The sequence below is a fragment of the Fulmarus glacialis genome, unplaced genomic scaffold, assembly GCF_000690835.1.
Source record: "Fulmarus glacialis isolate BGI_N327 unplaced genomic scaffold, ASM69083v1 scaffold16052, whole genome shotgun sequence".
Lineage (NCBI taxonomy): Eukaryota > Metazoa > Chordata > Aves > Procellariiformes > Procellariidae > Fulmarus > Fulmarus glacialis.
The window spans coordinates 16,007-27,269 of NW_009197335.1; positions in this window are offsets into that span (position 1 = coordinate 16,007).

Genomic DNA, 11,263 nt, shown 5'->3' on the forward strand with positions numbered 1-11,263 from the left:
TAGCATCCACTTTATTCCTTAGAAAAATACCCTAAAATTAAATTAGCAGTAGGAAATAGCTAGGTTTTTTACTTGCTTGTTAGCACACTGACCTCTCTTCAAAGAGCTGATGTATGCAGTGATTACATTGAGAACTGCTGGAAAAATGTGAGCAGAGACCTGAGAACCAGTAGATGACTCAGGTTACACTAGAAGTAGACTCCTCTAGAAAAATCTTCAAGCAAGAGAGCACTTTTAACATCCCCTTTGGCTATCTTTTGTATACAGTAATTTTGTAGCATGACCAAACTGTTAAATTTGCTGTGTTTAAATTATTTAGGCCTATGTTTATAAATGTTCTTCTGTGAAACTTGTTTAAAAATAATATAACATTATTTTATACAAACGTCTTTGGCTGTTGTGTAATGAAATAGTTCAGCTTGTGGAGAGCGTTCAGAAATTCAATTTTGTTCTCATTAAACTTTCCTAGCTGCTCAGGGAGCAATGTATTTATAGTATGTAAATGCTGTTCCTTATTGCCTCTACATTTTAGAATAGAAAATAACTTGGACTTTAAAAATGCTGATATATTGTGATTTTTGTCATCCGATACATAAATATTTTTCAATCTTTTAAGACATTGGTTGTCAGAGTTTGTTCTTAGGTCCTAAGAGGAAAGTCTACTACTGCTATATGGGGAAAAAATCCAAATAAGTTAAATAAATGGCTAGTCTTTCTTCAGTACAAAATTACTAATTCACTTTGAATTTAAGTTCTGTTAACAGCAATATACCATCAATTTCATTAAACCAGGAAGGATTAATAAAATTCTGTAATAGAAACTTTAGCCTTCAATAGACAGAGTCACTGAAATGTAATTTCAAAACTCAGATACAAAGAAAAAGCTTTCTACCCCACAGCAGTCGGTCTCAATAATGACAAGAATAGCACCCTGCAATGACAGCCACAATGCTATTTGAAAAACATACAGGGAATTACTGCGGAATTCCTCACACTACCACTAACTCAAAGCTTACAAATCACTAAAATGCTTTATAAGGTCTCTTTCAGTAGTTGAAGACTTCCAGAAGCTTGGGCTTGGATCCACCAATTAAAAAAAGATGAAAACCAAAAATGCCCAGAACTTGTGACTTTTTTGATGATCCAAAGTTTGTTTGCATGGCTTCACAGTTTTAGTACAAAGTAGTCAACCTTTAGCACTTTTGCCAGTTGGCTTTGATAGGGAGGCAAATACATTATTTAAAGCCTTAAAGAAACTCGTGGTTTGCTATCTGAAGCGAAGGCCCTGTCTCTTTTGCTCACCGAGCAAAATACCGCTTACTTCTCCAAACGCTATTGCTGATCAACAGCCACATCAGTAAATTAAAGTAATACTTTCTACACTGAGCTGAAAAGAGCGCATTTTAATGTCTTGGGCTGAGTCTTTCTGCTGCCAGCTTTGCCAAGAATATTGAAATGAAAATTTGTCAGCATAAATTATCAATTAAAAAGACGACCGGTGTGCCACCTTAGATTCTAACTAAAACTTAGCAGGAGGCCAGTCAGACACTGATACACATTTCTACCATCTGCTTTATGTAGTGAAACATTTGCAGTTTTGAAGACTTCACACCCACAGGCGTGAGAAACAGTAGCCTAGTTAACTAAAAACAGTTAACTACCAAAACAGAAGGAACCTTTGTTTTGAAGATGGATGGAAGCATATTAATATTTAAAATCCACAGAAAGAGATCCAGATGCTGCCAGAGGAAATGAGATTAGCGCTGTATAACAAAGTATGTTTAAAAACTCCTCAGACTCAGGTAACAGACAAGTGCCTTTAAGACAGTATTTACTAAAACTTTTTTTTAAACTCTGCCATTGAAAAATGCGATGCAGTATGATTAACAACTGGAGTCACTGTTTCTACTAAACAGCAGGAAAATGTTAACTCTTTTTCCAGCAGCTCTAGATTTACTTCAGTTTCTGCTTTCTGTCCCAGCCACAGCCATCTAGGAATTCAGATCTGATACAGGCCCCTCAGGTACTAAGTTACTCCACACTGCCTTTGCTCTGCCCACTGTCTTTGTAGTTCCACGTAGTGGCAGAATCCAGCTGGCCTTATTTACAGCACAGAGGCGGACCTAGAACTGCTCCCCATGAATTTCTAACACACTCCCAAGGTTGTTACTGGCATTCTGGGAGGGTTCTTGGCTTGGAGTGGGACACACACACAATCGACACTTCCGTAAAGCAACTGGAGCTGCCTCTGCCAGTTATTTTCCTGGATACAAGACATAAAACACATCGCAGGCTGGTGAATTTGGGGAGAATTCATTGAGAAGCAGCCCCAAAAATTGCTATGGAAAATACAGAAGTGGGTATGATGAGAGAGCAGACTAGCTAAAAGAACTCATAACCGCTTCCTTTGTGTGAATGCATCACGGTCACTATCACCCTGAACCCCCCAGCCACTCCCTCATACCATCAAAAAACTCAGCTATGAAATTATTTTTTAAACCTCATTTAATAAAAGGTTTTTAAGATATATAGAGGATATTAAGTAAATAAGTTACATAGTACATTACAATCACATCAGCAAGATTTCCTTTAGTGTATTAATATTTTATAAAAAAAGCACACAAAAAATAAATTCAGTCCAGTCTATCACAACTGTACAGCAACAGGTAAATATATTTATATATGTACATTTTTAACATGTAACAGTCTTTTAAAAGGTGCCCTAGGCAGCAAACACACACAAAAGGAAGTGTCTGCTCACTTGTTAAAATAAAAGTAATATACTTTATTATAAAGCATTTATACAGTAATTACAAAGGCTGACTGCTCCTGTACAGTACACCAAAGCTTTGACTACAAATTTAAAAACAGAACATAAAAAGAATGAACACAAAAAAGTTTATATCAAATCTGAACTACAAGGGGAAAAATACATGTGGAGAAGCTGCAGGAAACTGGTTTTTAAAATATACAATTACCTTTCTATAAAAATATATGTTGTCTTCTAATCTGGAGAAGTGAAGGTTTTTTTCAGGCTCAGCTGTCAGCGGAATCTTAGTCTTGGAAAGAAAAGTCCTTAGACAGCCAGGGATTCAAAGTTTGTGTCTTCCTAACATTTGACACAGGAAAGAACGAGGGCGAGTAAAGCAGCTGAACCCAAGTGACAGATTTACATAGAAACTCACCCCCAGAAAAATCAAACATGATTTGTAGACACTGCTTCTCTGTCTCTTTAAAGCTTTATAAACTTTCAGACATACATCAGAAGATAAAACAGGGAGAGAGTTTGTGTGGGAAAATGTAGTTTAGAATAAGGTTTCTGGCAGAGGTAATCATTGGACTAAAAGTGCCACTGTACGAAAGCAGACAAGACTTCTATGGCTACAGCCCTCCCTACTCCCATTTCTTCTAAAATAGGATAACGTGTATTAGGGACTTTCTAGTCCGCTGCCTGAAAGAGAATTAAGAAGTGTGTAATTGCTGAGAGTGAGAAAGCTCACTCTTTGTGGTTTAGGAAACACTTTTCCTGAATGTTGATTTTAATCTAAGCTTGTTGCAATGATAAAAATGACCAAAAGCCTCAGTTTGATAAATCAGAGAGTATTTTTTGCTAATTTGGACTTCACATTACATCTCTAGTATGGGATTAGTATGGGATTAATAGATGAGTTACCTTTAAGTTTTAGAATGTCTATCTTTGCCCTGCCTTTAAACAGCTATATTCCTACCTGGTCCTGGCTAGCAAAATGCCAAGGTCCTGCACAGCCGATTGAAATTCTGTAGGCCTTCACCTTACTGAGTTGAGTTCTCTCAGATACCGCTACCTGTATCATTAAATGGAAAAACATCAAATAAATTAAAATGCAGAGTTGTTGTTCTTGCAGCTAGACTGCAAAACACCTGTAGCTATATCAGATATGCATCACAAGTGCATGCATGTATCTAGTAATTATATACACACGTAGTCTTACAGAACTGAGATGCTATCCCATGCAGATCACAAACCTGAAAGACTGAATCTGGCTGTAAAGGGCAGACAACACAGACAGAAAGGCAGACCTACGCGATCAGGGCAAAATGTGATCTGTCGCTGCATCTCTGCAATGCCCAACGCTGGCATCAAGACTCAAATTGGTAATGGTTTTGAAATACAGCCACCTGACTACTGGGTATATGACCACCTGAAGCCTGATCTCGCACTGTAAAAGGCAAATCTATTAGTACACATTTACAGAATTGCAGTCTGTAAATCTTCTGTTTGTTCCCATAGAAAAGACAGCTAATGCAAAGAGACACCTTGTTCAAACTCAACTTAATGACTGAGCGTATACTGCCTTTTTTCTAAACTAGCAGCAAACCCTTATATTAATTGGGGATCAGGAAATAGGTCTTTAAATGATGGAAAATAATGAGCATAGGGTTTTAGAACAGACAAATCAACAAAACGTAGAGAAGAATCTTTTTTTTTTTTTAATCACAATTGGAACAACACAGCCTTAAATTAACGCTGTGCTGCAGTAAAGAGCCACTCAGGTAATTTTTTCACCCACTAAGAAGAGTAGCAGAATTCATTCCAGATTAGACAAATTCAGTTCAAATGCTTTGTCCACAGCAATTGGGGGTTGGTTGATTTGTTTTATTAAAACAATTCTCTGCCAACTTTTGCTAGTAGGCAGGATCTAATTCAGATGTAGGATCAGTTCCAAACTGCTACCGTAAGCAAGTGGGCAGCAGGTTTGGTTTTGCTCATTTGTTTTTAAACAAGACACTCACGAGCAGCATTTTTACGTATTACCACGACAGAAAAGAGGTCTTCTGATGGCTACTAGCAATATCTAAACATGCTCAGAAACTTTTCCATTTGATGCCACTTACTTGGAGCATTTACCTGATTTTGGTCAGCCATGCTAACCCACAGCTGTTAGAGGCTATCCTTAGAAAAAGCCTGTTTCTGATTTTCTTCCAGTGACAGACCTCACTGTATCAAATCTTCCTGTTCTCTTCTACTTCTACTGCAGCAGGGTGTTGGAGAGAAACAACCAGTACTGGATTCAGTGTGTAATACACAAACCATTTTCGTGTAGTTAAAGCAAATCTCTCATTTGTTTTTATCAGCACCTCAATGGCTTATCCTTGATAAGAGGAAAAATTACTCTTATATCAATTTCTTAAAATAGGGAGAATCAGTGAAAGATCTGGTCTTTGGAAGACTATAATAATGCTTCCCTTCAAGCATCATCATATGTGAAAGAAGATTAAATTGGTACTTAAAGCAATCCCATGATTTGCTCCCTAAATCTTTGTACTTCATTTCATCTGATCAGTTGTTTGTCACTATAATTTGCTATGTCATATCTAAAACTACTTCAAGCTTGAAAACTCCTGAGGGCCATGACTATATGTTTGCTCATTATCACCCAGGCATACTTCCAGACACTAAAATACTAGAGTAAATGCAGGTGATACACAGAGCAGAAGAGTAAAAGGCAGAGAAATGCCCCGATATTCTGCCCGTAAGGAGAACAGTACATTTTAGTACAAACCTGTCTGCAGACCTGCCTTGCCAGAGAACACACGTACGTTCTAGTTTAGCATCCTATTTTCTAGCTGGAATTACACCCGCTGGGCCATGCTATCCCTCACTTTTTCCTAAGCATCTGCTCCTGATCTCTGTCAGAAACAAGACCTGGAGCTAGACAGAGCTTTGGTTTGTCCCAATATAAACAGTCTCTGGTTTTTCCTAAAGGATTACATGCTGATTGATTTTTGCACTGTTTTAGCAGGGACAGTGAAAGTATTTTCCTAAGACAGTTTAATTAACCTTATTTTAGTTCTCAAGTTCAGTGAGATCTCCTCTCCAATCAAAAAAAAAAACCCAAAAAAACCAAACAAAAAAATCCCTCACACCTTCATTTTTGCCATATTTCTCAATGTGTGCCAGTTCCACCTCTATCTCTGTTTCTTTGTTATGGTTTCTAGGCCTTCCCAGCCTCTTGTTAAGTAACTCTACACCATTCTGCTGCTGCGACACTGGTACTCCAGGCAAACGCATTCATTACAACAGTATAACAGCATCTACATTACTTTAAATCCTTTTTAGATGTACTCACAAGCCCTGCTTGTTTCTGAACTGTTGCCCTGCCCTGCAGTTCTCAAGATCTGGAAACTATCGGCAACTTCCCAGAAACACACTTCAGAACTTTAAGTTTAATTTCATCATTGCTTTTTACTGGAATTAATCCCAGTACTACAAGCAGACCATGAGGTCCAGCTGCTTCACCTACTGTCTGTCCTGGCACAGTGTGCTAAAGCTTCTGTTATCTCTAAGGGCCCCAGGATAATGGTAGACATGCATTTTCTGCAATTTCCAAAAGGAAAAAGATAAACAATCAACACTGAAACTCTTAATAGGAAGACTGATTTGCTTAAGCTTCTTTTTAAAGATTAGTAGCTTTTAGTTCTTTGCAGTTTTTGAATGATTTTAACAGTTTGTGACATGCCATCTGCTTCCACAGCCTAGTTAGTCAACAAGACCCGTGCATGTGGGGACACGGAACAGTCATCCAAATGCTGAAAGGAAACCTAATTTTGTTAGGAATGAAAAATACAACCTTGGCAGAAAATTGAACACTTAAAGGCAAAGTGTCAACACTGAAAGAAGTGCAGTCCTTAATGATACTCCTACTTATTTTGTAGGAGCAGTAACTGTTTCTGCTATTAAGATAAAGGATTCTATCCAAAGGCATATATATGTCAAAGTAAACATGGTAAATACACAGCCTCCCAGACTTAGAAAGTGAAGCAATCATGGCTGCATAAAACCACGGGGCAGAAAAAGATTGCCAGATGGCACGCTGGAGTTAGAGCCACTTCCCATAGTTAACCTGGAATTTATCTAGCAGCTTGAAGGGTCAAGATTTTAAAAAAATCAGCCAGTCAGGAACACTCTGTAATTCACGTACAGCAACCCCCCTGCTTGGGAACGCAGGAGCGATCGGCTCCTTCGGTATTGCAGCACCGGAGCAGTGCACGCACGACCAGGCACAGTGCCGGCACCCAGGGAGCTGGGGGATCAGTGCGGCTTCTACTGGCAAGGGGGAGGGAGCTGGGCAGCTGGGGTACGGGTACAAGCACAAGGCAGTGATCCGATTCTTTACATCTTCATGAAATAATGATAAATGTGGGCTATAAAGACGTACAGGACAGTCTTGTGCAAATCTAACATCTACATCACCTGGACCACTTTACTACTTCTTAACTCTCTTTCACCAGCAGGCTTTTGGCGGCTATGCTTTTTGGGCTATTAGCATGTGTCAGTTCTGAAGGAAGAGTCAGCCTTTCAGCAAAGAGCGAGGCTCACAGCAGGACAACCTGGCAGGCAGGGCTGTCCAGCCACTGGCGTGGAAATAAGTGACAAGCTCCTCCAGTATGTACATACTGTCTGACAGGAAGTATTCAGGAAACTAGGGCCCCACCATGCAAGCTCTTGATGATGGCAATTTGAAGGAATAAATGAGGGCTGCCACAAGAAAGAAATGGACGTGTTGAGAGGTAAAAGCCATTCACAGAGGGATTTAAGGAGACTGCTGGAGATGAGAGTCCATTCCTCCCATCTCTGAGGTGCACACAATCCAGTGCACAAGAAGGTCTTGGTTCATTTTCACTAAACAAACTTGCTCCCATTTATGCAAAGTCAAAACCAGCAGTTTTCATTTCAAATTGCACTTGTGAAGCCCAGACTACTTTCCATTAAGTTAATCAAAGGCAGACTATTTTGTTTTTCAAGATGAGACAACCCACAAGGCCTGTGGCTACTCTAATTCCACAGGATATTTTTATATCCATTGCTGCATTCCTAATGGCATAAAAGAAACCACCTCAGGCTTCCTTTTGAAAAACAAAACTTCCTCTCGAAAGGAAGAAGAGTGTCTTGCTCATCCCACTTTTCATTTTTGTGAAGCAGAGGCCAAAAGTGCACACCATCTTTCCACAAAACTTGTTGGCTGCCTGAATAAATGCTCAGAAAGAAAGGCAGGAAAGTGTAATAGGAAGGAGAACTTGCTGAGAAAGGAAACATCTAGAAATCACCAGTGTCACAGTAACTGGATACACTTAGCTCAGAGCAGAGCATCATTTTCTTGTTCCGGTCTGGAAACCTTTATATCCAAGAGTCCTGTTATCATGATTCCTGACAAGCACAAAAAGAAAGGTCTGACTGACCTGAGAGAGAACTTACTTCCACTGCAGGTGACATTGTTCTATTATGTACCTCAGGTATCATTATAAATAGAATAGAAATCTTATTTGTTTGGTTTTTTTAAAAAAAAAAAAAAAAATCCAAGTTGAAACAAATCTTTTCATCCACCATTCCGGCTTGGTCAGTACTGGCAAGGTGAAGTGGAACATGTGGCATGAGGAAACTGCAGCACTGAAACTGAGACCTGATGGTTCAGGTAAGAAAAGTGCAAGCAAAAAGTGAGACCACCAAGAGGGAGGTTGGGTCCAGCCTTGCTACTCCCTCCACTTCTGGTGTGCTGCTATATTTCTCCATCTTCATCCGAGCTCGCACTGCTGCTTCCACTGCTGCTGCTCCCACTCTCGCTGCTCTCTTCCTGCCGGGCCTGGCTGTGGGCTGCTGCCGCCGCCGCTGCCGCCACTGCTGCTGCTGCTTCTCTCTCTTGCTGCTTCAGTGCGGCTGCCTTCTTCTCCTGCTCCGCGTGGCTTTTCATGTGAGCACTGCGGCTCTTCACCTTGTAGAACACCCTGAGGAAGCACACATGTACGTTAGCACTGGTCTCTCCTACAGCCTCCTTCATTAATTCTCCAAAAGAGCTTCTGCTGCTCCAGCCCCAAGTTTGTGAGCTTTGGCACAAGAACTCACATTGGCACTGCAATAGAGCATCTACAGCTTCTGACTCGGCGTGTGCCAGCACTAGGTGGAGTGCTAGTGGGAGATCCTGAGCACCCTCAAACCACTCACTTTGTTTCTTAATATGGCCATTTCCTCTTATCTCTTATTCAGCTCTTAAATTTTCTAAATTCAGAGGGGCAGCGCTGGTATCTGAAATACGCACACGCTGCTTAACACAACAGGGCCCTGGTTTTTAGGCATTCCCGCTATGCTGCAAAAATACAACAAACATGGAGGTGAACAATGGCCAAATGCCACTCCTGACCCTTGTCCACACAGCTAGAAGCACTTGAGCTTCTTCTTCATAACTTTGCACTTCTATGATCTATCCCTCCATCTTTCGCCATTAAGTATTTGGATTTGGCACAAATGTCACAAGACAAACTTAGACGCCATTAAGAATCCTTGCCTGCTTCTCCTTTGTCAGTGGCAAGGACCAAATCCCAACTGCCTGACTTCTCACAGCACTGCCCTTTCCAATGCCACATGCTCCCCAAGGGCACAGAGACAGGGCACCTTGGCAGGAGCAGCGAAGTCCCAGCAGGAATATAACTAGAAGGAAATTGTATTTTCTTGCCATCCCTTATCTTGGTGCCTTTTTTAAATAAAGCGATAACCACTGGTATTACAGGACCCTCTGTTGTTTTAAGATTAAGCAATTTATGTAGGGAACTGAATTTTCTTGACATTTATGAATCTGTTGGCAACAAACCTACAAAACCTACTGGAACCATGTGAGGAAAGACAATTATATTTCACAAACATAAAAGATGAGTGCAGGTTTAACCAGATGAACTGTGTACCCACTGGCCTAATATCTGCTGCTATAACAATGGTAGTGTCTTGTATTTCTACACCACCGTTCACAAGTAAGTCTATACCATGTTCTTAATATGTGATCTAGCAAATATATTGAAATTACTCGTTACAAAAATGTAGGCGTTACAGAGGGGCAATACAGCAGCTGTTTTAAAGTGCAGCTTAACACCAAATACTGCATAGAGTTGAAATGCAGGTGGTGTCTCATTCCATTTGAGGAAAAACAGTCAGCAGCAGGTAATTATCCAAGTAGTAGTATCTTAATATCAATATATGTAAAAATCCCTAATCTGCAAGTATTAGTGGGCTAATAAGTCGTTAAAATTATTGCTAGTGTCTCTAGCCTAAAGAGACAGAAGGAAAGCTCATTTGAGAATAAGCTTCCACAGGAGATGCCCTACTGCAATTCTGTGATTATTGCTGGAAGCTGAGTTGCTCTTACCTGCCACATTTTTTACATGGAAATGTGTTTTCTGTGTTCTGAGTTTTACTGGTAGCATCTGATTTGATCTTCTGTTTCCGCCTCCTCCTCTGCACCGGAGCAGTAATAGGCTTTCGAGGCTTCACTGTTGTCTCCCTTGGCTTCCTTCCAATTCTGCTTGTAACAGTTGCCTCTTGACTCCTCATATTGGCATCATCGGCCTTCGGAGAGAGGGGAACAGTTAAGGCAAACTGAAACTTAAACCCACCATCAGAAGGAAAACACAATGGCTGAGCTCCTGTGCTTCATTTATTCCAGACCAAGATTTTATTTAATGAGAAAGTCTTCAGGATATTTTCAGGACATTTCTCATCATGGTCCTATGTGTGCACCAACCACAAAGAATTATATTGGGCTTTTTTCCCCTTACTCATCCCAGTTCTCCCACCACAGCATGCAGTCTGGTTGCTAGTAGTACTCTAAGCTACCTCAGCCCAGTCTCTTGCTCTGGGAGAAGTCAGAGGTGGAAACTTTTTACATCTGGAACTGTCCACCTGGTATTTTCTAAACTAGTTGCAGAGTGAAGGTGGCATAGAAAGCACAACATGCACAATGCAGCACTTACTATTACACCATCTTGTAGTGTCTGTTCATCTTTGAGAGGAACTGTGCTCTTCTTTCTGTTAACCAACCCTTCCTCTGCCTCCTCTTCTTCCTCCTCTTCCTCCTCCTCCACATGCTCCTGTTCTTCACTGTAAATGTCCCTTCTGAGAGGAAGAACACGTGCAAACCTATGGGAACTCTTCACCAGAAGATAAAGGAACTGTTAATTTTGGTGTCTGTAAGTAAACGTCATTACGTGACACAGGACACAAGTTTGCGAGTCTGGACTCCTCCACGCTGGCCAGATTGTTTCTGCTTTTGATTTTACCAGCAAATGAGACAACACACAAAATCAGACTTCATACCACAGCCCAAAAGAGGTGAGAGAAATTTAGGAAATTACCTTGATGTCAACTTCAGCTTCATCTTTCATAGATTTCTCATTAGCCACGTCAATGTCCCCGAAGATTAAGGTCCCATTCCGACCAATTTTCACCTGTTTCTTGTAT